Source organism: Hesperophylax consimilis, chromosome 21 (assembly GCF_061612785.1).
Source record: "Hesperophylax consimilis isolate HC1 chromosome 21, BYU_Hcon_1.0, whole genome shotgun sequence".
Classification (NCBI taxonomy): Eukaryota; Metazoa; Arthropoda; class Insecta; order Trichoptera; family Limnephilidae; genus Hesperophylax; species Hesperophylax consimilis.
The window spans coordinates 11,658,084-11,685,382 of record NC_142856.1 but is presented as its reverse complement, the minus strand read 5'-3'; the positions used below and the strand labels follow the sequence as shown (position 1 = coordinate 11,685,382).

At 30.6% G+C, this 27,299-nt stretch overlaps 1 protein-coding gene across 1 annotated transcript in view; it reads left to right on the top strand.

Moving 5' to 3' along the window:
• Positions 1 to 2,288: 2,288 nt before the first annotated feature.
• LOC149413620 (uncharacterized) overlaps positions 2,289 to 27,299 on the top strand; it is a 150,036-nt gene continuing 125,025 nt past the window's right edge. Inside the window, exon 1 of the mRNA XM_089644570.1 lies at positions 2,289 to 2,833. The gene's annotated coding sequence lies outside the window, so the exon portion shown is untranslated. The remainder of the gene's footprint in view (positions 2,834 to 27,299) is intronic.

The window sequence follows — 27,299 nt, the reverse complement described above, 5'->3', positions numbered from 1 at the left end:
TATTATGCGTGTTTCTGAAAGAGAGGAGGGGGAGAGAAAACATAATATATTGACGGTATAATTTTTTTTTCTTTTTATTTTGATGCAATCGAAAACGATGTTTTCATGAACTAACACTCGGAGACATTTTACTGGTTTAAAATAATGCTAATTTATTAAGAATTTCTTCAAATTATTCATTATCCGGTTAAAAATGAAATTGCAGGCCCTTAACGGGTATTGATAGTTTTCCTGTTAAACTTAAAAAAAAAAGAGTTTGTTATCACTATATCGGACCACATGTAAATAAAAAACATATTATTTTCGCACTTCTTCATAATATGGCTTGGTGCAGGTGCATGAACACCTGTTCTGGTATATTAGGAATGTACTAAGAGTTTATCAGGAAATGAACTTCAATCCGTTACTAACCGTATTTAACCGTTGATTAGCGTATTTAGCCGGCTATCATATCTGTTACAAAATAAAATTAAAAAGGTCTATATTATAGCATCGTACACTCACATTTAAACTACTTGATTGAAATCTAAGGAAACGGATATGATACATAAATAAATGAACTACAGGTAACACAAAACAAATAATTAAAAAGCTATTTCAATTCAAACCCAGAACATCCACAAATTAATTAAATATAGAAACCAATCTGTTAACATTAAGAAAATCATATTAATATAATACATGTCTCCTTATAAATAAAATAAATAATAAACTCATATATACAAATCCAGAACTCAATCGGTCCCAAGTACATACACACTTTACACGGCAACATGATAACATACATTTAAACACCATATATACTCACCATGATAAGCGATCCATCGGGGAAACATATATAATTGCCTTCCAGACAAAATTAAAAACGAAAAAAGTACAGGAACATTTAAAAAAAAATTATTCACTTTTGAGCTCAGTCAACAAAACAATAAATAAAACAATATTCTTATGTAATGTATGAGTTATTTCTAGTTAAATAAGTGTATAATATGTAATTTTCTTTTATCTAGAATAAAAAACTTTAAAAAAAACCGGAATACGAATAATTTAAAGAAATTTTGAAATAATCAGCAATACTCACTTTTCTCCTTGCAGTGTCATTGTAAAACTAAACTAATTACAGAGCTCTGGTATCATGCAAGTTCAGCTTTTACATTCTTTGAATTTTAAGTAGTTCACACCACTTTTTATACCAAGAACTGAGTTTTGAATCATTCATGTACCTATATATCTATAAATAATTATAAACAAAACGACGTATTGTAAAATGACTGAAGATTACCATCATTATCTGGGTATTTTATAACATTCGCGATGTTCTTTTTTATTATAAGCTATGAAACTTTAAGCAATCCATCCAACTTTAAAAAATATGTGAGGGCGCCATATTGGTCGTTTCATATCTTTCGTTTTTCAATAAAGAAAATCTTTCGAAAAAATATCACAAACATCCTGGCAAAGCCAGGAAACAAGTATTTAAACTTTTAACAATAATTGAATTTATTAGGGTTTAAGCTCTGGGTGTAGTTTTCTTAATAATTCAATTCGTTGAGCTTCAAAAAAAATTGATTATAGCTGTTATACTAAAGACGGGTTTATTCAGAGAATTTGAACATTTCTTCAAATTCCAAAGTTAATTTTCAAGTTCTGTGAAAGTTCTTTTTAGTTTCTATTATTATTTCAGTTCTTTTAAGTAACTGGCCTATAATGATATAATAACAGAAGTATAATAGGACTTTCATGGAACCCGAAAATGAACGTTGAAATTTGATGAATTGTTCAAATTCTATGAAACAACCAATACTTAGAAAAACAATGAATAACAATTTAACCTTACAATTTCCATCATTACTTACAGATTTTATTACCGTATTTCGTTCTATATAATATACCATGCATCAAAAACTGGGGAAATTTTTAAATTATATTCTATTTTTAAAAGCGTGGAATAATAAAAACAACGCATCTTTATGGCGGTTTTTAATTTGTGTTGCAGCAACACCTGCGTGTGTATGGATCTAAACACTGAAATAAACTACTGAAAGCTTAAAGACACCCTGCAAAAAGGTAGTAGCAATCGTTAAGAAGGTAGATTTTATTCTTTCTATTGATTCCATCTTTTTACACGGGTTCTTTATCTTCCTTTCTTAATTTGAAAACTAAAGTTCTCATTTTATATGTACGTCGGATTGCGGATGCGCAGTATACTTGCGTCAGTAGTCGCCCGGCATTTGATCAAGTCGGGTGTGTATTGTGAAGGGGGGAGCCGCCCTTTTATTTATCTTGACGTTTCGAATAATAATGATGAGCTTTTGAAATATAACGACATCTGTGAATGAGACTTGTCGGCGGCCAAACTTTTTTTATGGCAACGGTTCAAAACTTTGAAAAATGGACGACTATTAATTCACAAAATCATTTACGTTCTTTGTAAAAAGTTTTTTATAAGCAGTAAATTTAAAATTCAGCACTTATGTACAAAACTTTTCACAACACAAATAAGGCTTAATCTTTTTGCCAATTTGTATAAAAGTACAATAAATATATATTTACAAGACATTTCAAAACAATTATGAAAACATTTTAAGAATGAATGTTATTCTCAGCGAATGACTAGGATTTTGGTGTCTCTCCGTGAATTAATTAATGCTGTTTTAATTACTGGATCCATTAATGAATTCGAAATGAGACCGCAAATTTAAATGTTACCCCACTGACTAATATTGTGAAATATCGTGTTTGGTGAAGTGTTTCGCTATTGTAAATGATCCTGGATTAAGGGGGAATCCACGAGACAGTGAACGAATAACTTTACTGGAACAGCCGCAAAGAGGTAAATATTAAATTCTGATATTTTCTACAGTGGTTGAAGTGAAATTAAACTGTTAGTGGTATTTCTGTGTATTTTTCTTACGAGATATGAGCTTTTGATCATTGATTTCTTTGTTTGTTCATTATGTATCTCTATTGTTAAAAAATTCATTTATAGGTACCTACCAAATCTCCATATGATGTTTGTTTTAGTCTTGTTTGTCAAATAACTTTCCAATAATGATTTAATAACAGAACATGAATAGAACTTTGAAATTTGATTAAATTTTCAAATTCTGTGAAACTACCCATCCTTACAAATCTAAACACGACACAGATAATTAAAAGATCACAAGTAGGAAACGAACATAGGATCTCTTGTTTTACCGGGACAGCGATTTTAGCCACTCGACCATTGGCACCTAACTATTGAACATCATATTTGTCGATTTCATATTTCAAATTTAACAATATTTTCTTGCTACTAATTTTTTCCCATATTTTTGGCAGCGACCTTTTTGAATTGTCACGAATATAAAATGAATTGATTGGTAACATAGATAGTGTCTCGTATAAACACATCGGATTTTTATTTACATGGGTTACTTGTCGACTTTTTCTAGAAGTCTTAATTGATATTCAACTTTTATTGGAACAACATTGCTTTTACTTTTGAAGGTATCATTGAAGAAGATAATATGAACATATCTAAACGAAAGAGGAAATAGAACAAGACACAGAAAATGTGTTTAAAATTTAGAAAAATATTCAATACTTTTGGTTCATCTAGCACAAACAATTGGCTTTCAACAGTTGATAACAGTTAATAAATAACTAGTTAATAAATTAACAGTTTCCTTTTAATATCCACACAAATTTATTTATTCATTTTCAGGTTATCGACAGCTTACATTTATTTCAGTTTGTACATAAGTATTATATGGTATTATATTATGGATTTCTTCATTATGAGTTTACTTCTACTGAGACAGCATAGTAAGGAATAAGTAAATTAAATTTGTAAGAAAGGAATATGAATTCAAAAAATATGTACAAAACAAAAGTTTAAATAAAACCAAAAATTATAAAACAAAACATTTATAGAGAGGTTGTAGACATAAATAAAATCGTAATAGAAATATAAACAATAGAGACATAACATTATTCATAAACCATCAGAGAAATATTATTTTATGGACCTCTTGAATTTGGTAAGTTCTTATCAATAATCAATCATACATTTCGATCCTCCCATTCTATCATCGTTCAATTTACCATTTCTTTTTACATAAGCAATGCCTCCTTTTTAAAAGGCTTTTTTTTCAAAAACATGCATAAATTTTTACCTTATTCGTAGAGTTAAATTTTTTACAATTAGTTACAATTTTCTAACAACACCAAAAGCCATTTATCCAATATATGGACTAATAGAGGAATTTCTTCTTTCTTATTTTACTCACAACAAGTTTTTTTACGAAATAAAAGCATATAAGAAATAATAAGAATAACCTTATGATATTTAAAAAATCCAGACTACTCCTTACTTGTGTAATGGTAGGGGTTTTAGTTAAAATAAACATATATCGAACCCACGACATCTGAGTGCGAATCCAACATATTTGTGGAACTTAGATATTTAGTCAATATACCTATAGATTTGATAAAATATGATAACATTTTCCATTATTTTGGGTAGCTCCGCCCCAAGCATAGGTCACCCCTAGCGGTTCGCTGCGTTTGGTGACTTGGCGGGGGTGCCCGGGTACATGGGGTGAGGTTTGATAGGTCTTGGCGGCGGATGCGTTTTCCCACCTACTGTGTGGCGAGTCGGAGCGGCAGAGAATGGTCAAGGGAGACCCTTTGATCTATCCAGCTAGACTCTCTCTCTCAACCCATCGCCTCGAACCGCAGTGGGAGGGATGGATGCATACGTCCGTCACTCCTGGACACAAACCTCCAGATTTCTATCCACCTTTCACATCTTTTTCCTTCCCAAAACTTTCCCTCCTTATCTTTCCTAAAAAATATCCTCCACACAGCAACCTCAAAGATGACATAGACCCTTAGGGATTTTTTTTCCACCTGTGTGAAGCTAATTTAAAAAAAAATCTCGAAATACGGTGTCCGGAAACTCGTGGTACAAACCTGAAAATTATGAATTTATATCACATTTGGATTTGATTCTGGGGTAGGTACATTTTTTTTATTTGTTCTTTAATTTTTGAGTAATTCGAGCGGTAGTTGAAATGTTTTGTTTAAAATTTTGTGTTTTTTTTAGTTTGAAAAAAAAGGCGAAATGCTCAGAGTTGATAAAAAAATTTCGGGTTCTGATATAGATTAACCCGTTTCCAGTTTATGCTAAGAGTTTTCGGACACCGTGTGTATTGTGGACTTTATATTTTTTCTGAATACGGTCACATTTAGTTTCAAAACACAAACGCAGCAGGCATCTCATTTCTACTACATAATGTATACTTTAGTCCTATCTTTGCTAATATCACGCCTCACTGCCATTCACTAGGGTTGGTATACAAATCAGAATTCCAATTGTCAACTGCCAACTTCGCTCGCTTTTTCCTAAAACCAATATTTATACGAAAGCACCTAAATGCTTCTATTAACGTTTTGTAGACAACCCAGCTCTTAATCAAATGAGATTTCTAGATCAAATACTTGTGTATGCTAAAATGTGAAGTATGTGATGAACTTGAAAGGGTTGTAAGGAGAATGTATGACTTGAAAGTGAACGGTTAAAGAAATCAAGGACGCCGGAGGAAGACACTGGACAACTTTTTAAAATCTTTAAAATAATATTATCTCCACTTATCAATATGCATTGATGCTTGCATTGATTTTAGTGAAAAGATCATTCATAGAACAAAGATATAGAACCCATTATAGAATTATGTTCCTAGATTTCTGGGGTGTACCTACACATTGTAAAACCAGGTATGACCATTCCATAAAGGTGGAGATTCAAATAGTATAATATTAAGAACGAGACGCATAGATTGTATAAAAAAAGGAAAAAAAGCAAGAAATTAACTAAAGCTTTGATCAAATTGTTATTATTGTTACTAAAATGATTTTTGTTATATGAATGATAAAATTAAAATTCAGATGCATTGAATGTAGATAGTTTGGATAATATTCTAATCGAAATGTACAATGATATTACAGTAGATTCAAATAACTTAGACGTTATTTATAATCTTAGGGAAATCAACATTGCAAATTTAAACTTTGTTGATGAAAATATAGTAGAATTAGCTAACTTACTTCATAATAATATAAACAGATATATAGATGTAGAGCCAACAGTTAGACCAAAATTACCGAAATTGCATACGTCAAAGAAATTATCTAAATTAATTTTTGAATTAAATAACATAATTTTACCAAAAATCATATTTGACGAAATTAGTTTTTTAGATCTTCATTTTGTAGATTACTTTTGTTTAGATTACTGTTTGTAATAATTTAGGAATTAAATTATCATCCTCTGACGATAGATCATATAGTTATAGTAAACCAGAATGGCAGATCAGATTAGAAAATGATGTAGTATTTTTAAGAAGTAACATAAGTAATAAGATATAAAAATGGAAATAGAAGTAGGAAAATTTTGAGACATGTAGATGAAATTGGTAGAAAATTTGGTTATAACATTGATAGTCATAATAATGAAAATATAATCAATGATTTACTGGATTTATTAAAACAAAAATTAGGGGTAAAAGCTAGTAGATTAAAAAGATATAATTATACGTATAATAAAAAAAATAATAATAGATTATTCCAGAAAAATGAAAAAATATTTTATTCCAAACTTGACGATAAACAAAATATTATTTCGAATAATAATATTCCATTGCCATCTGAATCAGATATGCGCGATTTTTGGACTAAAATTTGGAGTAAAGATATAAAACATAACGAGTCAACTCCCTGGATAGAAAATGAAGAACTCAATTTTTCAGGCATTGAACAAATGAGTTTTTCTAATATATCGGTTGAATTGTTAACCAAAATTATTAAAAATACTCATAATTGGAAAGCCACGGGTTGCGATTGGATACATAATTTTTGGTACAAACGTCTGACTACTTTACATCCTCTTTTGGCAAAAAATCTTTCAAAATTTGTCAGTCAACCACAAAATTTTCCAAATTTTCTAACTAAGGGCATTACTTATATGTTACCCAAAAGCGAAAATATTAATAATCCCTCTCAGTACAGACCCATTACATGTTTACCGACAATATACAAAATTTTGACCTCTTGTTTAACAGATTTAATATATACTCATTTAGATGAAAAAAATATTTTATCTGAACAACAAAAAGGTTGTCGCAGAAAACATATGGGATGTAAAGAACAATTAGTTATTGATTCTGTAATTCTAAAACAGATTCAAACTCGAAAACGTAATTTACATACTTGCTATATAGACTACCAAAAGGCTTTCGATAGTGTCCCGCACTCGTGGCTGATCAAAGTATTAAATATATATAAAATTAACCCCATTATTATTAGCTTTTTGGAAAATATTATGTCCTTTTGGAATACCAATTTACTTATCAATTTAAAAGGTAAGAAAATAGTAATACCGGGCATTTCAATTAAAAGAGGAATTTTTCAAGGAGACTCATTGAGTCCTCTTTGGTTTTGTTTAGCATTGAATCGTCTATCTAAAATGTTAATTAAAAGCAAGTTTGGAATAAAAGTTAAGGGTAATACAAGGGAGAGTAGTACAATTTCGCATTTATTATATATGGATGATATAAAATTATTTTCGAATTCTGAAAAAAATTTAGAGAAAATGATCGAGGTAGTTAAAAACTTTTCAGATGATATCAAAATGACTTTTGGTTTAGATAAATGTAGAACGATCCATATAGAGAAAGGCAAAATTGTAGATGGGGACGAGAGTATATTTAGAAATTTCCAAATTACTAGTATGAAAAGGGATGAGGTTTATAAGTATTTAGGATACCAACAATCAAATAGATGACCATAGTAGTATTAAAAATGATATTAGGATTAAATTTCACAATAAGATCAGGAAAACTTTAAAATGCAATCTATCTGCTAAAAATTTAGTAAAAGCAATAAATACTTGGGCAATACCTCTATTAACGTACTCATTTGGCATAATTAAATGGTCTGATACAGATTTAGATAACTTAGAAAGATTAATTAGAACTACGCTAACAAAGTTTAATTGCCATCATCCAAATTCAGCTATAGAACGAGTTAATTTACCTAGAAATTTAGGAGGTAGAGGTATAGTCAAAATAACTTCTTTGAAACATAATCAGGTAGAAATGCTAAGAACTTTTTTCCATAGGAAAGCTCATAGCTCAGAAATGCACAAAATAATTTGCAAGGCAGATAGAAATATTACACCTTTAAATTTATACGATGAGAATGCCAACATTTTTATAAATCCCAACCAGGAATTATTAGATTCCTGGTCAAATAAAATTTTACACGCAAAACACTTCAATTATCTCAACCAAACGTATGTTGACAAAATTTCGTCAAACAAATGGTTGAGTATTGGAGAGTTGAGCGCAGAAATAGAAGGATTTATGCTTGCCATTCAGGATAGAGTCATTTATACTAAAAATTATAGAAAGCATATAATCAAAGATACAAATCAAATTGATGATTTGTGTAGAAAATGTTTGGCTTTTCCGGAAACTATAGAACATATTATATCTGGATGTTCTATATTAGCACCGTCCGAGTATACATTTAGGCACAATCAAGTTTTAAAAATAATTCACCAAAATTTGGTAATTTAAACATAACTTGATTGACTGCCGTAATATAGTACCATACTATGAATACGAACCAAATTCATTTTTAGAAAACGAATTTTATAAAATATATTATGATAAAACTATACTAACAGACCGAGCGATTAGTCATAATAGACCCGATATAGTTTTACATGACAAAATTAAAAAAATAACTTATATCATTGATGTCGCTATTCCAAATTCCTGTAGCATTCAAAAATCTGTTAATGAAAAAATTAGAAAATACACAGATTTAGGAAACGAAATAAAAAGAATTTGGCATTCTCAGACTATAAAAATATTACCATTCGTTATTTCGGCTACTGGCATTATACCTAGCTCTCTCATTAAAATTTAGGCGTATTAGATCTATCAAAAAATTTATATATAAAGATGCAAAAGTCGGTCATTTTGAATACATGTAGGATAACGAAAGATTTTTTAAATATTTATGTTGAGGGATCAGTAGGATTTATAGGCCCTGTTAGAAGTACTACCGAGCCGAACCCTATGATATGAAAATATCTGGAGACGGTGATTTTTTTTTTCCCATTTGATCTCTGGTGAGTTGACGTGTTGTTGTTCTTGTATTGTTTTGTATTTATTTTGCTTATATAATGCACTTACATAATGTTGATTGACTAGATGATCATTTGTGGAAAAGTGAGTGGAAGGGTTAAGTTTTTCCTTTGGGGAAGATTTAACCCGGACAACTAAATCGGAAGTTTAAAAAAAAAAAAAAAAAAAAATTAATTAATTGATTATAATGGGTTGGGTTTTCACATAATATAAACCAAGGTATTTTTTTTTTCTTAAATTATGTTTTATTTTATTAATACTACCTATTTTTTCAATAATTTTAAAATATTTTTTCTTTAGCTATTTTTTAAATATTTTTTTGTATATTCTTATATTTGTTAATTTGTATCCTGACGAACAAAACCTTATTTTGAGTTAATTATTTCATTGAAATTAAACTGACACCATAAAGTGAATTTTCAATTAATTAAGTAACTTTATTTTGTTAATTGTTCAAAAATTTAGTTCATTACCATATTTATTTTAACTTGACCTGAACCCAAATCGTTGATGACACTTTTTGAAAACCTAAAGAGATAGGTAGGTGTATATTGATTATCTTAGTATTATCTTTATATATGGCCGGTTGACAAGCTCAAGATAGACTTCGAATGTAATTCTACAGATTTATATCGCCCTTGGTTAGTCAGGAGATCCAATGCATAACTGCACCCAGTTCTCAGGTACACAATTCACACACTTAAAACAGTACTCAAAACCAATAATTACCCCGAGTCACTCCAGGTACACGTCAGGTAGTTTACAATATAGATCAACAATGATTACTTCATTACGAAATATCACCTATACTTTTATTTTCTTTATGTGACTACCATACTCTTAACGGAACAATTAGGATGGCCATATTTTTGGGAGGTTTAAAGGAAGAAGGAAGTGGTAGGAAAGTGGAAAAGAAAAAGGCTAATATGATATCACATGGTGTGGTGGTTCTTGACTTTATTTGTGATTCAGTACTAAAATATATACGCACCATTGATCTATTACACCAATAATACGCACGCGTAAAATATATGTAAGAGGAGTTTAGTTTTATGACAGTTAAGCATATATTATGTTTGAATATATTTATTTTTATACATAAGGGATGATGTCTACGGAAATTAAAAGAAAAATAAATTACAATCATGAGATACACGAATACGGGACGAGAAACAAATTATATTTCCCACAAGGAAGAAATCAAGAACCCAGAAATCTGATGTATCAGGACGTCCAAGCTTACAACAAAATCTCAAATGAAATTAATGAGATTGAAAATATGATACATTTTAAAAGGGAATCAAGATAGTGTGTCCATTTCAAATTATAATGTTTTATTTGTGTTTCAATATGTTTAAATTAAGCATATAAGAAGATATATTAGGTTTGCCAAATAATTTTATTTAATGTATATGTTTTTCTAAAATTATTAGCACACACAGCAAACTTAAGATCAATAAATAAAAGTACTGAGGACTCCGTTGTAATTCACCTTTTAGTCACATACCAACGATTTTTATGGAAATGAGAAAAATATTTACAGTAGTACGTTAAAAGTATATTATTTTCTAAATTTTCTAAAATACTTAAAACGATGATTTCTGGAGACTTGAAATTTGCGCATTTTTTGCCTGGAAGGTCTACGCTACTTTTAAAGCCTTACACGAATTTTCAACTTTCAAAATATCTATATCAATGGCTCAGCAAGAAAAAATATTGTAGAAACTAGACCTCAACTCGGGGGTTTAGTATGACAGGGGCCTATCTATAAAAACATGTTTTTTAGATAAACGCAAATAAAGATTGGAATTCTCATATGCCCAACTGTATCTCTTAAACGGATGTATGTACGAGATAGAGCGTCGTGTCACTAATAAATATGATAATGACATTTCCGAAACCAAGCAGAACTCAAAACACCTTTTGTGGTTAGGAACACTCAAACACTTTTTGTAGTTATACCCCTGTGATCCTAAGCCCCTGAACTGATAGTTTAACTATGTATCTACATATTTTCTCCTAAACACAAGCAGCTGCTTTATTAGGAGAGTGATTGAAATATTGGTGTTTATATTGTCATTAAATTGTAACCTTATTTATATGTTTCAATAAAAAAAATATATATATCTTATTATAAATATATTGGTAGAGAAATCTTAAACAAAATTGATGGGTTAAGATTTTCAAGAATTGCGCCATACATTTAAAAAAACTTTATCAATTTAATGTCTTATATTCGCCTAACACAATAATGGTTTTTTTAAACAGCCCCCGGTGTAAAAACCATCTTCCGACTCCGCATTAAAAGGACACGTGATGAAGTGGAAAACCTTTTACAATTTTATTAAAAACTTTGCTCTTGCTTCAAACTTGTAAATTATTTAATGTTCTTTGTGTTTATAATTTTATTATGAGGTATTTATTATCAGTGGAGAAAAAAGCCAAATCTCATAATCGACTTTCTTTATAGGCAAATTCGGCACAGGAAACATTTAATTGCAAGATGATTTTCATTGATTTGAAAGAAATGTGTACATTTTCATAATAACTTGTGCGTATGTATACAGGGTATCCGGGGGGTAAGTGCGCTAACTTTGAGGTATGATTCTACATGATTTTAGAAACAAAAAAGTTGAATAACTTCCTATGTTTTAATGTAGTTTTTTGGTTAAAAAGAAGAATTATTTGTATGGGACAATAAATATTCATCTATGGAAAAATATATTTTTAATGGGAAAATGAACCTTGGAATTTAGAAAAAGGTTTAACATTTTTTTCTTCTACCATTGTGTAGAATCACCTCGCTAAGTCAGCGCACTTTACTTCCGGTCATCCTGTATAATAAATTAAAGTTATCTCTTTTGTTATTGTGATTTATTTTTAGAGTATTGTGTGGTATTGCGTTACTTCCTTTCTTAGCCAACGTTTAGGACAGCATTACAGTGCAAATGTGTGATATCCATTGCACATATGCCCTGATGATGGACCCTTTAATGCTGTTCAAAAAGTTTACTAAATGGAGTAGCGCAACATGGCATTATACCCCAAAAATAAACAATCAATACTTTTGGCCACGAAAAAAAATTCAACCACGAATCATATCTTAGCTCTTTTAGTTCTGAAATTTAAGTAACTGAACACATCTGAAGAAATGAACTGATATACGAGGCGTATCCAGAAAGTAAGTGTACTGAATTTTTGTAGGTTACAAATCTTTTTATTGAAACAAAAAAATTACATGGTTACCGTAGTACATATGTAAGCTATTTTTCGACATAGTCGCCATTCCTCTCAATGCAGGTGGTGAAGCGGGGGATCAACTTTTTGATGCCTTCCTCGAAGTAGTTTCCCGCCAACACCTTCGTCCACTTTTCCACCTCCTCCTTTACCTCCTCGTCGGTTAAAAATTTTTTTCCACCCATGTACAGCTTCAGGGAGGTAAAGAGATAATAATCTGAAGGTGCTAGGTTAAGGGAATGCGCGGGGTGGTTCAGGATATCCCATTTAAACGAAGCAAGCAGTTCCTTCGTGGCGTTGGCCGTGTGTGGTCTGGCATTGTCGTGCAGCAGGCTGACTCCCTTTGTCAGCATTCCTCTCCTCTTGTTATGAATCACCTGCCGCAATTTTTTTAGGATCTCACAGTATCTTGCAGAGTTGATGGTCTCCACTTGAGGCAGATATTCAATCAAAATTATGCCTTGACAGTCCCAAAACACGGATGCCACGATTTTCTTGGCTGAAATTGTGGTTTTGAACTTTTTGGTGGATGGTGAAGACGTGAGAACCGTTTTTAAACTCGCGATACCACTTGTACACACTCGTACAATTCATAGTTTTATCACCATATGCAGTTTAACCTCATTATAAACCTCAAACGGAGGTTTTTCCTTCCAAACGAGATAGCGGATGAGCCTCAGTACACTTAATTTCTGGATATGCCTCGTACTATACTTAAGTGTTTTATGTCCGTGTTCCTGTGCCTCGATTATGCTCAATTTTTCACTTTAGTAAAATTTTCAAATGTACAAATTTAATATCGAAATTGTTTTTCTGTGCAGATTACCAAATTCAATGGCCATCCTGGGACCAGGGAGTCGATAGACTGTTTGTATTGACGACTTCAGTTTTATTTGCTTTCGGTATAGTTCACACTTATTGGGATTCATTTTCCATCTTAAGCGATCCCACACCATTTCCAAGAAAATTTTAGTAAAATCTAAGATACGAGTCGTAGATATATTCTCTCGGTAGGTATCTCCCTGATAAAAGACCACTATTCAGTATTGAAACGTTGCTTGAATATATTTTATAGTTGCTAGAACAGTTAAACTAATAGCCAGCTACTATTTTTTTTTTTTTTTTATTGGGTACAATATTTTTTACAATTCAGGTTTTCCAGTAATGTAGGCCTCACTGCGTGGCTTGCCCGTGCTGAGGCCTTAATTTTATAATATGAAATATAAACTACATAATACATTTAATGTGAAAAATTATACATTTAAAATTAAAAATACATAATAATATATTTAAAATTTTTAAAAAAATAGTACATTGAAAATAATCTTGTGTGTTTGTGAGTGATGTGTGTTTATATTGGTTTTGTGTGTTACGTCAAGGTTTTATTTGTATTTTATGCTATGAAATTTTGGTAATTTTGTCTTTTTTGTTCTTTAATCCATTTTGTTATTTTGTGTGTAAATTTATTTTTATTTTCCTCAATTTTAATTTCAAGTTTTAAACTGTTGAAAGCTTTTATTGCATGGTATTGGTAGTGTCTTTGTCCAAAGCTTGAATTTACTGTCGGAGTTTTTATGTTTTCTTTGTACGCGTGTCTAACTGGTCTGTTAGGGTTATTTTGTGTATGTTGAAATTATTTTTTTTTTGTCAAAAATGTTGTTTAGTAGTGTTTTAACGTAAGTGTGTTAAAAAAATGTCTTTCCAACCTTATCTTTCCTCTCCGATCTTTCTTCAGATTCTCATCTTTCTTCTTCAACATTCCCCGAGTTTGAGATAGCTAATAATCCTCTCGTCTTTGATAATTTTTTTAATGGCATTGGTAATACGAATTTTATTCGATTTTGGATTAAATTTCTTTCGGTTCTAAGTAAAGTTAATATCAAGGAGTAGTTTTTAAGCTTCTCTTGTCTATTTTTTTAAATTTCAAATGCGCTATATAACTGATCCTTTGAAATACGAATCAAGGCTATTTGTCAACTTAAGTAATGTACGAGTTACGTAATGTTTTCAAATTATGTTCTTTCCAAGCATACTCTGCAAGTTGAGAGCTTTTCTTCTAAGAAAACTGTTAAAATGATATTAGTGTGAAGTGTCAATTTTCTTTTGAAATACGACATAAATTGATTTGCTCCCTTTTGGTTCTGACGCCCTCTTGTGTTAGCTTTGTATTTTATAATAATCGTGAATTATTTCCAAGAATTTTCATAACATGCGTATTTTCTTGCGTGTATGTGAAATCCTTTTTAATATTGTCATTTTAGTCGTTGTTTGTCTTTTCTCTCTCCGACAATACTAAGGAGAACTGGCGCAAAGCAACAAGCTAGTCTAGTTGCGCCATTCGTAAAAGAAAGAGTAGGGAATAGAATTAATTCTGGGAGCAACTGAAAAAGCATGCTCTTCGTTTCTCTCCCCAGCCGTTCTGCGGCTTTTCTTTGCTACAACTCGGAGTTTCAAAATAATTAATGAATTCCTTTTGCAACACGAAATAATATTATATTACTGCGCGGGTCCTGATAGAGAATGTTAATATCTACCCGTTGCTCGTTGCAAAACCAGTATATTTATAAAAGCGGTTAATATTTCGAAACCCGAAATATCTACCTGTTGAAATTTCAATATTCAAACGTAAACGTACAAACATAATTTTTTTTTCAAAAAAATCGCATTTATTTAATTTATTAATTCATAAAAGTGGCTCAAAGAATCTAAATATTGATTATAATTTAAAAATATACAGGTTGTCTTTGGGTAAAGTGCACTAACTTTGGGTGGTGATTCTACACAATTTTAGAAGTAGAAAAAATTAACAACTTTTTTCTAAATTCCATTTACATTTTAAGGTAGTTTTTAGGTAAAAAAGGGTAAATAGTATTTGTGTTAAAATAAATATTCTTCTATGGAAAATTTAGTATGGGAAAAAAAGTTATTTATCTTTTTTATTCCTACAATCTTGTTGAATCAACTCCCAAAGTAAGTGCACTTTACCCCCGTACACCATGTATTTGTTTTCTTTACTTCATTAGAATATATTTTCGACCAAAAAAAAAATTTCAACATTCACAAAATATTACTAACAGACCAGTTAGACAAGCGTACAAAGAAAACATAAAAACTCCGACGGTAAATACAAGCTTTGGACAAAGACACTATCAATACCATGCTATAAATTCTTTCAACAGTCTAACACTTGAAAATAAAATTGAGGAAAACAAAAATAAATTCAGACACAATATTACAAAATGAATTAAAGAAAAAAAATACAATGCTACCAAAATTTCACAACATAAAATAATAAAACCTACACGTAACACACAAAACCAATATAAAACACACATCACTCACAAACACACAACATATAATATAAATATACCGATGTTTTACTCGATTTCATTTTAAATTTATAGATATATATTAAAAAAAAAATTATTTCATTTATTTAAATTTTATTTTACTTCAATTTAAAATCAATATTTTTAGTTTAAATTTATATCAATCTTAAGATTTTTTTTTTCTTGATTAACATTATATACTTGTATTTTCATTAAATGTATTATGAATATTTTTTGGGTTATAAAATGGACGCCTCAGCACGGGTAATCCACCCAGCGAGGCCAACGTTTCTAAATTGTACTAAGAAATTTAAAATATTGTACCAAAATAAAAATAAATGCGATTAACTATTATTTTACGAAAAATATTAAATTAATAAAAAACAAGATCTTGGAGTATTGCTTAATTTAATCATGTTTATGGATCAGGTGTATGTTATTCTTTATTTTCCAGTATTTTTTTTATTTCCAAAACCACTTTTATCATTCGGTAATACTGAAAAACTTTGCAGGTTGCTCACATAAATCTTCAAATAACTTCAAAAACTGCCTTTAAATAATCTTTGACTTATTTAAGGGACTTTTTTGAGTTATTAGATGTACCCAAAAACGTTTATTTCTCGACCGAAGCAAAGGGGCGATCACACAAGCAGTTCAAATTTAATGATTTATGGATCGCTGTGTCGGCCATTCTTACTTGATAAAATATGCCACCATTTGTTTTTTTCTTTTTTCTATTTCAGTACCTTTGATTATTTGACTTTATGTTTTTCTTTAATGTTTAGAATCAACCTAATAATAGCTTAACCATAAGCTATGCAGCCTGTCAACCATGTTAACCATTTCAGTACCGCACTTTTTTCTCAGATATAGACCATATTTTTGGCTTGATAACACCTTACATGATTATTTTAAAAATTATTATGGATAAATTATTTTTTACTTACTTTTTACTTATTATTTTTTTTTCTAATTATGTTTTTATAATTTTTAGGCGTCAATGGGTAATTTTTAATTAGTAAAAAAAAAATCTATCGCACAAACTATTGTTTGTGAGATAGATTTAATTATTTATCGTAGGTAATAAATAATTTAAAAAAAAAATTAAAAAGAATAAGTAAAAAGTAAGTTATCCAAAATAATTTTTCAAATAATCATGTAAGGTGTTATCAAGCCTAAAATATGGTCTATATGTAAGAACAAAAGTGCGGTACTGAAAGGGTTAACATGGTTGACAGGCTGCATAGCTTATGGTAATGCTATTATTATGTAGGTTGATTCTAAACAATAAAGAAAAACATAAAGTCAACTCATATATATATATATATGAGTTGACTAATATATATATATATATATATTAGTTGACTTTATGTTATGAGATATAAACTTTTTCTTCATTTTCCTTTGGTATGAAAGGGTTGACTGGGCTTTTTACACACACGCACTTCCAAATATTAATTTTATAATTATAATCGCGTTACTTTTATGTAAGTACTTCAAAACAGTTTATAAATATGTACATAACTATTCTTCGTATTTTCTATACGAATTGCAAACAATGTAATGAATATAAATTATTATCTATTGGCCGGTCGGTGGCCGAGTTGACATCGCGTTTGGGTCCTACCCAGGCGTAGTGTGTTCAATTCCTCGGCTGGCTAAGTCCTCCATCACAACACAAGCAACATTTTCAGCTTACTGTGGTGGTAGCAGGAGATTTTCAAATATTGTCCGGTTATTCGTAACCCGGGAATGTTTGTCTTTCTTTTAAAAATATATATATATATATATATATATATATATATATATATATATATATATATATATATATATCAAAAAAGTAGATGAAAGCATAAAATAATATCGTAAGATATTATATTTGTAAATCTGGGTCGCTTTCGACGCTCCTTTTTCCACTTCCACCACTGGAAAATAATCCTCAATAAAGTAATTTAAGTCTCTGCATTGTTAGTTCTGCCTAATGGCATGGAAATTGTAGACAATTTGTTGAATTTCGCGATAGACTGAGTTCCACAGCGCGCGGCTTAGTATATTAAATCACTACGAATATTACATGTCTTCCTGGGATGGAGTCTAAAGGAGAAAGAGGACGGATTTCCGGTTACTATCCGGTTTCCGGCTATCTGCCCCTTTTTTTATCATTTCTTAGAAATTTTATGAAGTTATTTGATATTCGGCCTAGCTCAAAAGCAGAACACCGATATTCTTATCTTTAAAGGAAGACGTGAGGTACCCAACAGAAAACAGCGACTCATAACCCCACACCAGAGGTCTTAAGGAGAATAATTCCCTTCAGGGCCTGTTGACGCAACTAGTAATCTTCCATTAACATTGTCTTTGCAATTTTTTATTGGTATCGACTCGGGGTAGAAGGCTGTGCAGTGAACATATTCGGTTCCCTCAGTGTTTTTCTTATCCAACCTGGATGTTATGGAAGCTTGGGTGTGAAATAAATTATATCTTCGGTGAGTGAAACCAACCATAAACATCTTTAAAGAACATCAAAGGGGTAAGTCGGATTCCTTCCTTATTCCATGTTCACCAACTCCAACCATAGTTATGTCAACTCCAAAGTTCACAATTATTTTTTACAGTCCACTCTTGATTCGCCTTTTGCGATTACAGCGCATATTTTATTGAGGATGCTGTGTGGTGAGGCAAAGTTTTGAGAATGAAATAGATGCGAGGGGTGGGTAGGAATCTAAAGGTCAGCGTATCCAGCATTGAGGGGACGTATTAATCCATCCCTCTCGCTGCGGTGCAAGACGATGAGTTAAAAAAGACCAGCTGGAGTGTTTAAATAGTCTCCCAAAACCAGCCTCTCCTGGTTTGGTGGGCAGGCGCATCCATGGCCAAGACCTGAACACAACTCACCCGATGAACGTCCCAATCAATGGGCATCCCTGCTAAGTCATCAAGCGCACTTGGGGAGACCTATGGCAGAGGTTTTAATTATCCAATAAAAGGTTCACAGAGCGGTGGAAACCACACCTAAAAGTCTATCTAGTAAGACCTGATACACTACGTGTATATGTTGCTTCTTTGGAAAAATAATGGGATTGAAGTGTTGAAAATATTTCTTTCAGAAGTTAAAATACATATATAATTAAATAAAATACTTTATTAAATAACCACTTCATTTTTTTATTAATTTTCACATCTACCGGTTTCGCTTCATCATGATGTTAATTAAAAACTAAAAACTAAGACAGAGAATGGGCTTATATATAGGAGAACAGAGGGAGGGAGGGAGGTTTTGGTTTTTTATTGAGGATTTTATCAATTAAGGCCGAATCATAACCATTATTTGATGCTATTTGTTTTATAAGGATTAATTAAATGATTTTTTTATAAGGACTAATGAAATGAATTACATAAAAATGGTATAAGTATTAAATTAGATAATTTAGAATCGTTAGAAATTAGGAAATCTTTGAATACTAATATGTCTGACCATTTATTAAATAACCAAATAAACCATTCTAACCAAAAAAACACACTTTATAGTCCCATATTTAATCTGTTTCCCACAATCCATTCCACTCCATAATATTATATGTTGGTTACATTGTGTTTTCTTATGCCCTTCAAATTTACTGTTATATGTTTTATTCTTGTAAAAATTATTATTTTCTGTAATTTGTTATTATGTGAACTACAGCGTTTTTTCATTACCAAACCCATTTATTGCTTTCTCCCTCACAAATATCAACTAACAATTTTGTCTTCTCTTTCATGTATTTTGTCTCTGTCTTTTATATACTCTTACTTTTTTATATTATATTCTGTCTCCCTCTGTCCTCCTATATATAAGCCCATTCTCTGTATTAGTTTTTTAGTTTTTAATTATCATCCTAATGAAGCTTAACTGAAGCGAAACCGGTAGATGTGAAAATTAATAAAAAATTAAGTGGTAATTAAACAAAGTGTTTTATTTAATTATAGAATGTCTAATCATAAAGTAATTGCTTCCTACGAAAAAATAAAATACATATATTTACTGCCTGATATACATACACAACTCATGTTGCATTTTTTAAATTTAAAAATGAGAAAATAAGTTTTAAATTGTCCTGTCACGTCTCGAAAAATGCTAAAAATTCGCTGAAAATTTTACAAACTTGACAAAAGAAAATGTAGTACAACAACATTTACACATTTTAAATCATTATTTGATATTGTGGGCCTCTCTGGGCGCATTACCAGTGCGGCGGTCCCCATTTTACATTTCAAACATGAAAATGTTATCAAAAAAACTTGCCGGGACATTTTGAATCTAAAGAATTTGATAATTAAAACATATACCTTTTGCATACGGAATTAGTAAGAAAACTTTCACATCACTTTTTATGCCGTTTACAAATAAAAATATATAAAAAAAAATGTTAACGTTCAACTGTCAATGAAAAAGTCATGCCAATTTGTAACCACACAATTTGACAATTTTTTTGATTTTATTCATGTAATCAACAATAATCATGTGTAAATATTTAAAACAAACTGAAAAGAATAATCATTTATATTTCCAAAGACAAACTGTCACATATCTACACATTATAGAAAAAAATATAACAATACTTTTTTAATATATCAACACCATGGTCAGATCTGTCCTTCAGAGCATATTATGATGTTTGTGGCTAATAATGTCCTCCCCAGGCTCGACGGGTTAAAGTTATCTATGAGGAATACGTTAAAATTTATTTTTTATATAAAATTAATAATTTTCTAAAGTTTCCTAGCAGTTTCCCCGATATTATCAGTATTTACATGAATCCATTTTTCGCCTTGTTAGAAAAGAGTTGGGCGGATACGTTAGTTTTGTGTCCAATATTTTCGAGCTTTCAAACAAATTACGCGTGGGAAGTTGAAAATTGTCAAGTAATGTCATTTTGGAAAGTTGCCCTCAGTGGGCGGCGGATTTAAAGTTTTAATAATTTGAGACGCATCAGATGTTTTAACTTAAAAGGTTTTATTAATTATATTAGCTACACGTAAAGCACCGTAAAATGATGGTTTTGAACATGGAAAAACTTTTGATCGGTGAGCTCTGGCTTGATCAAATTTACGTCGATTTTTCTGTCTGGTAATGTTTATTTACTACCCGTTCTACTGGTTTCAATGTGGTTTCATGTTGATAAAATATTCTTCCACATAAAAGACAAGAATTTGAAGATAAGGAAGACTTGGTTCACGTTTGGGACATCATAAACTATAAAAAAACTTACATTTTAGAAAATAAGGGTTTTGCGTATGGTTTTATTTTGTAAATACCACCTTCAACTAAATTTAACTAATTTGTGGCCTACATTGAAGATCAAGACTTAGATTGAGCTTTGTACATATATTTATTAATCCAGCACATTTCACAGACCAAAACAAATTTAATAAACTTAGTTCATTCTGGTTGAAGACGTTAACAAGTTGGTTCAAAGTTTGTGCACTCTGGCTCTTCATATTATGTGACTACTCTCTTGAATTTATAAAATGAACTAAGTACATTCTTCGAAACATTCATCATCTGAAGCAAGTTCTTTGCCGTCAACATCTTCGTCGCTTGCATTTCCTGTCGCTTCTTTTGTACGCTTCAAATGGGTGATAGATGGGTGGAATATACTTTAATAGTGACAATATGTCATTCTTATTTATTTGTGTGATTTGATTCCCTCTGGAGTACAGTTGGGTTAAAAATGCTAATATTTAATGGTTTGCCCCGGAGTTGCTTATTGAGGTTCACTCTATCGTCGACTGTATCGTTGAGTGTGTACTTGAACTTCAAAATGCCTGGTCTTGATTTATCTGTCTTCTTGACTGTCTTCTTAGGGACGTTGGTTCTTTTCTTATTAGTGAGCAATCAAAAAAACATTAGGGATCATTGTCGAGACTTCGTAAAGTGTTTTAAAAATAATTTGTCCAACCGTGTCCCCTTGTATCAGTACTTATATTAATTACCACGTATTTTTTCCTTGTTAGTTGTTCATTAAAAAAAAAATTTCATCATAAAAAATATGGATAAAAAAACGCCATTTTTATATAAAGCATCCTCACAACTGCAAATTGTAGAGGACGCACCACCACAATATAGTGTAAAACATGCCTTGGTCACGTGCAATCAGACGGATCACCTCATATGGTGATCAACGATTTAGAAGCGTAAGCGCTACCGCAAAAATCATGCCTATAAATGGAATGATTAACTTTGGATAAGAGGGAGATACATAACTGGAGGGAAAAGAGGACACAAAGAGCGGCAGACGGGGACTTGAGTTGGGAAACCTAGTGACTTCAGTTCCGAAAGCCGTGGACTTCAGTTGTGAGAGTCGGGAGATGACCCAATAATCACCCACATATAGCGGCGATGCTGAATGCAGATTTACTCTAAACGCTAGACAGTTGAACCACGTGAGGGACACAAGATAAGCTACCCAAACGTCTCTCATCAGTTCACAGCAGTAAGCGCTTTAAAATATATGGTACCTTTAACAAACGAAACATGAAACAGAGCCAGTAACTTCTAGCATACAATAAAATTGTTCCATGCAATTAGGTAGAGCGACGTGTTTGTGCCAGCCGGTGACAGCTTGTCTGACCGACGGGCTTATGTGGGATACAAAACGCAGTAAATCACCAGTTTGTCCACTGGACCCAGTTCAGTGCAACCACGCACGTTGTCTCAGTAACCTATTATCCGTTTTTATTTATCTAAGGTTCAAGGTAAGATTTATTACAAAATACTAGTAAATATTCAAATACCTTCGAAATCACTAGAAACATAAGTTTTAATCATTGTCATCTGACAAGTCGCTGAAATCTGAAGTGCAACACTCTGAAAGGCCATCATTTCTGCGATCGTGCGATCTGCCATGTGGGAAGCCATGTTGGATACTGAGTTAGCTCAGTGTAACTGGAGAAAAAATGTAAGAATGCTTGTCGATGATTGGTTCACGTTGCTGAAAAACTCTGATTGACCAAGAAATATGGTTCTCTCTGGCAAAGCTAGATTATTATTTGGAGCCGTAATTTCAAACTCTTACTCAGAAACATTAAAAAGTGAGTTAGTGCACTGTGGTTTAATAACATCCATTTTTAAATACATAAAGTTGGAACACTTACGAAGATTTTTTTTTTGTTTCTAATTATATTTATTCAATAAAAAAATTTACAATGTGTGATATACGTATATATATATTTCACTAGTAATAAGATAAAATATATTATGATATGATTAATATTTATTCTTTTTCAATGTTCTCATAATAAGCAATTGCTTGTGTGTATGGGATGAGGTATTATTTGTTTAGTTTCTTAGATTTTTATCTTATTTTTTAAATTTTTGTTTTTGTTTTTCTTTTATTTATTTACGTTTTTTTGTATTTAGTTTAGGTTTTCAGTATATTTTCTTTAAATTGTGTTAATTTAATTTTGAATTCTTTGAAACTATCATTTAGTGATCTTATATTTTCTGGCAATTTATTGAAGAAATTTGTTCCTAAGTATTTGTAGTTTTACTGACACAAAGTTTTTTTACAAATCGGAATTGGTAACATGTATTTTTACCTGAGATTTGCTGTGTAAATGCATTTATATTTATTTATTTATTAATTATTTACATAAAATATTCTTATAAAATTATAGGACAGCAAAGCCTTTTCCGCCATTCAAATTGGACCAGCGTAAAGGTAGAACTACCCTTCCCGCCGGAAGTGTTACGATACTGATAGCTTTTTTCTTGTTTTTTTAATTTCAAAATATTCGAAATATTGTTCCGTATTTTTCACTTTCAACCAAAACTTAGTGCTAGGTAATTACCTATATTTTTAGCATGGAAATTATCTTATCTCATGAATGATAAACCTTTTGAAATATATCGTTTTTTCTTTCGCTAGGTGGGAAATAATCTTTAAAGGGTAAATCATGTTTACTAAAACGTTCCTACGTATTTATGTTTAAAGTGTTGAATTTAGTCGTCCAGTGAAGTCAACGAATATTTGATAAAAATAATCGCTAACTTGACTTAGGTTAAAAGTAACGTACGTTATAATACTCATGTTCACAGGTTCGTTAATTTTATTATTTTATGAAAATACACTTTTTGGAAGTTGGTTTAAATAATGACGCAATATGAATATGGGGTGATTTTGCACAAAAACAGCGCTATACAAATCATCCAAATATTATAATTATAAATAGTTTCGTCTGTATAAAAACTCAATTCTTTCAAGAAAGGCATACAAATGCAATATTGGTTTGAATCACCGACGCAACATTTATAATTATATCGTTTTTTTCACTATTTCAAATACTTACTATGGAATTCCTCCAAAAATTAACAGCTTCAGAAATAGAAATTATAAATTTTACTACCATAATTCTTCTATAAACAAGGCCGTTTTATAATTTCCGATATAGTACTTTGGTATTGTGGTATATAAATTACGTGTGGGGAAGGCACATTGAGCCACCCTTTTCTAAGTGACTTTCCTTGATGATAAATAGTGGCCACTAAATTATAATTATCCTACTAAAACACCTTTTGATGTTTAATATTTTCAACCTTCTATAAAATTACTATAATGTGTTTTATTTCCAAGCCGTCAGAAATATTTCGAGGGCAAAAACAGGCTTTGAAAATGATTGAAAAATTATTTGAGGAAAGCCGGGTCGAAATCTTTGGATATTTTTATCTCATAGAAATTTGCTTATGTTGGAAATTAAATTTACCAACTACTTCATAAGAAAAATTTTCTAAGTCTGAATTTTATGTACGAATATTTCGACGAATAATAAATACAGAGCCGGGATGAAACCATTTGAAACTATTTTTATAGGCATATAATTTTTTTTACCAATTATCTCCTGAGATTATCTCGTTCATTTTTGGGAATAAACAGGACCCGTAGCGTCAATTTTTTCGCTTTTCAGAACAACTCGTATGGTCTAATTTAAATCTTTGTGAGTCTCTTACCGCCATAGTTAGAAATATGAACTAGACGGTGGTAGAAAGAGAATACACAAAGCTTTATATTATAAGTTGACCACAAAATAATTAAAATGTACACCTCTATGAAACCAAAATTTCCGACCACAATTTGAGAAAATTACGAAACTTTGTAAATTTTTTATTAATTATTTTTACATGAAACGTCATAAAAGTGAGGTGACCAATTTATAAAACATTTGTATAGTAAAATATTTTGTTTTTGTTATTTGTAATTTTGGTTTGGTGTTTACACGAAAAATATTAAAATGAGCCATTTTTAAAAATCTTCACCAAAATTCTATAATTTTTTTGTATAATTTTAAATTTTATTAAATAAATGTTTTTTCTAATAATAAAATTGGATTTCATCATTTTATTCCTTTTCAAAAACAGTTTTTAGTTTTCGGATATGTTTAAAAATATTCTATTTATTTGGATTTTATTGATAAGTGGAAATACACACAAATCCAAGGGTCAATAGAAACTTGAATAATACCCTTTACTTGAATATTGGACAGAAATAAATAGTATAATAGTATTGTGAATATAATACGTATAACGTTTATGAGAAACTTAGGAAACTATTAAAAAAAATTCTTAAAAAAACACTTAGTAGATAGGAACCTAACATTCATGGTTCGGTTTGTATACTACCATTATTGTATTTGCGACTTCCAAATAATGTCTTTATGTGCAAGTAAAAACAGGTTACCAAGTGCTTAATAACAGAAATTTCAAAGAAAAACATTTCGATGTCAGAAAAATTGAAATTACCAAAATACAATGCCAAACCTAATATTAACAACACATTACATTTTTTTGCGAAAGCCAATTTAAGGAAAATTTGTTTTCGGGTGATTTAATGGGGTTGAAAATAATTATTATAATACGAGCTTTGAAGGTTTTCTAAAGTAAGCTTACAACATTATATAAACAGTAAAAACAAGCTTTGGACAAAGACACTACCAATACCATGCTATAAAAGCATTCAACAGTATAACACTTGTTACACAAATTACAAAATGGATTAAAGAACAAAAAAGACAATATTATCAAAATTTCATAACATAAAATAAAAAAACCTACACGTAAAACACAAAACCAATATAAAACACATATCACTCACAAACACACAAAATTATATTTTAAATGTATTATGTAGATTATATTTTTTATATTATAAAATGAAGGCCTCAGCACGGGTTAGCCCAGTGAGGCCAAAATTACTGAATAACTCTGAAATGTAAAAAATATTGTACCAAATAAATAAAAAAATATATTTATATATGTTTATTTCAGCGATCAAAAATGCGATTTCTTAATACTATTAAGGCACTTACACACATGCCTATAAAAAATGCTTAAAATGAAATAACATTTTCTAACTGTACATATTTGCTAGTGTATGGTCTGCTTCTTTTAAGCATGCTCATGAATAAGCGTGCTCAAAGCAAACAATGAAACACGCATGCTATTTAAAAGCATTCTTTAATTTATGTAAGCATATTAATAGATATGCGTTTATCTTCTGGGATCATTGCTTTTTCATATACTTAATTCAATCAATTAAAAACCTGTATAAATAAACGTCCTACTAACATTCTTAACATACTCTTTGATGTTCCCCGACATTAATAATATTAGAACACAACAAATAGATAGATCGATTAACTTAACATTGCAGATAATTTGTATGTACGTTCGTTATTTCTTCATATTATTAACTTTGATCGCCTGCACATATACATGGAATTTCAATACGGAGAACATATGCAGCACTTGTCCGCAGCATCCTGGAATACAGCTCCATTATTTGGGCCCCTTCTGAACAAAACCATATCTTAGAAATAGAAAAAGTACAAGAAAGGTTTATGCGTTACCTGTATATGAGGGAATATACATACTATCCATTCCTGTATCCATCCTTGTTCTTAACAGGAATGCTCGATTTCAATACATTAGAAGCCCGCAGAAAAATATTTTTAGGCAAACACTTTTTTAAGTTAATCTATGGTACAATACACAATCCACCTATGTTGAAAGAGGTTAACTTTTATGTCCCTAACAATTATACTCGAGCGAGATCCCATGCACTCTTATATGCTCTGAAAGCGAGGACTTCTGCCTATTAGAACGCGCCAATAAACAGAGCGACTCAACTGCTTAACGATTCTGCATTAGCCATCGACATTTTCAATGTCACCTACAGACAATTCAGTAACTATCTTTTAACACATGTCACAAAATAGTAAAACTGCCTTTGTAAACTTTTTAATTTGTAATCTTCTCCATGATATATTGGTGTATAACCGTTTTATGGAGAACATGAAAAATAAATAAATATTATTTTATCAAGCCATTCACACCTACTTTGCTGTGTATAAATTAATTAATTAGATTCCCGGTGGGACCAGATTATCCGATTATTTTCATCGAAGACAGTTTCTACGATAACGTAAATTGTAAACACAAAAATTTGTTGAAATTCTTATAATAAATGATTTTTTTTTAATTTTTTTTCATTGTGTCTACCTT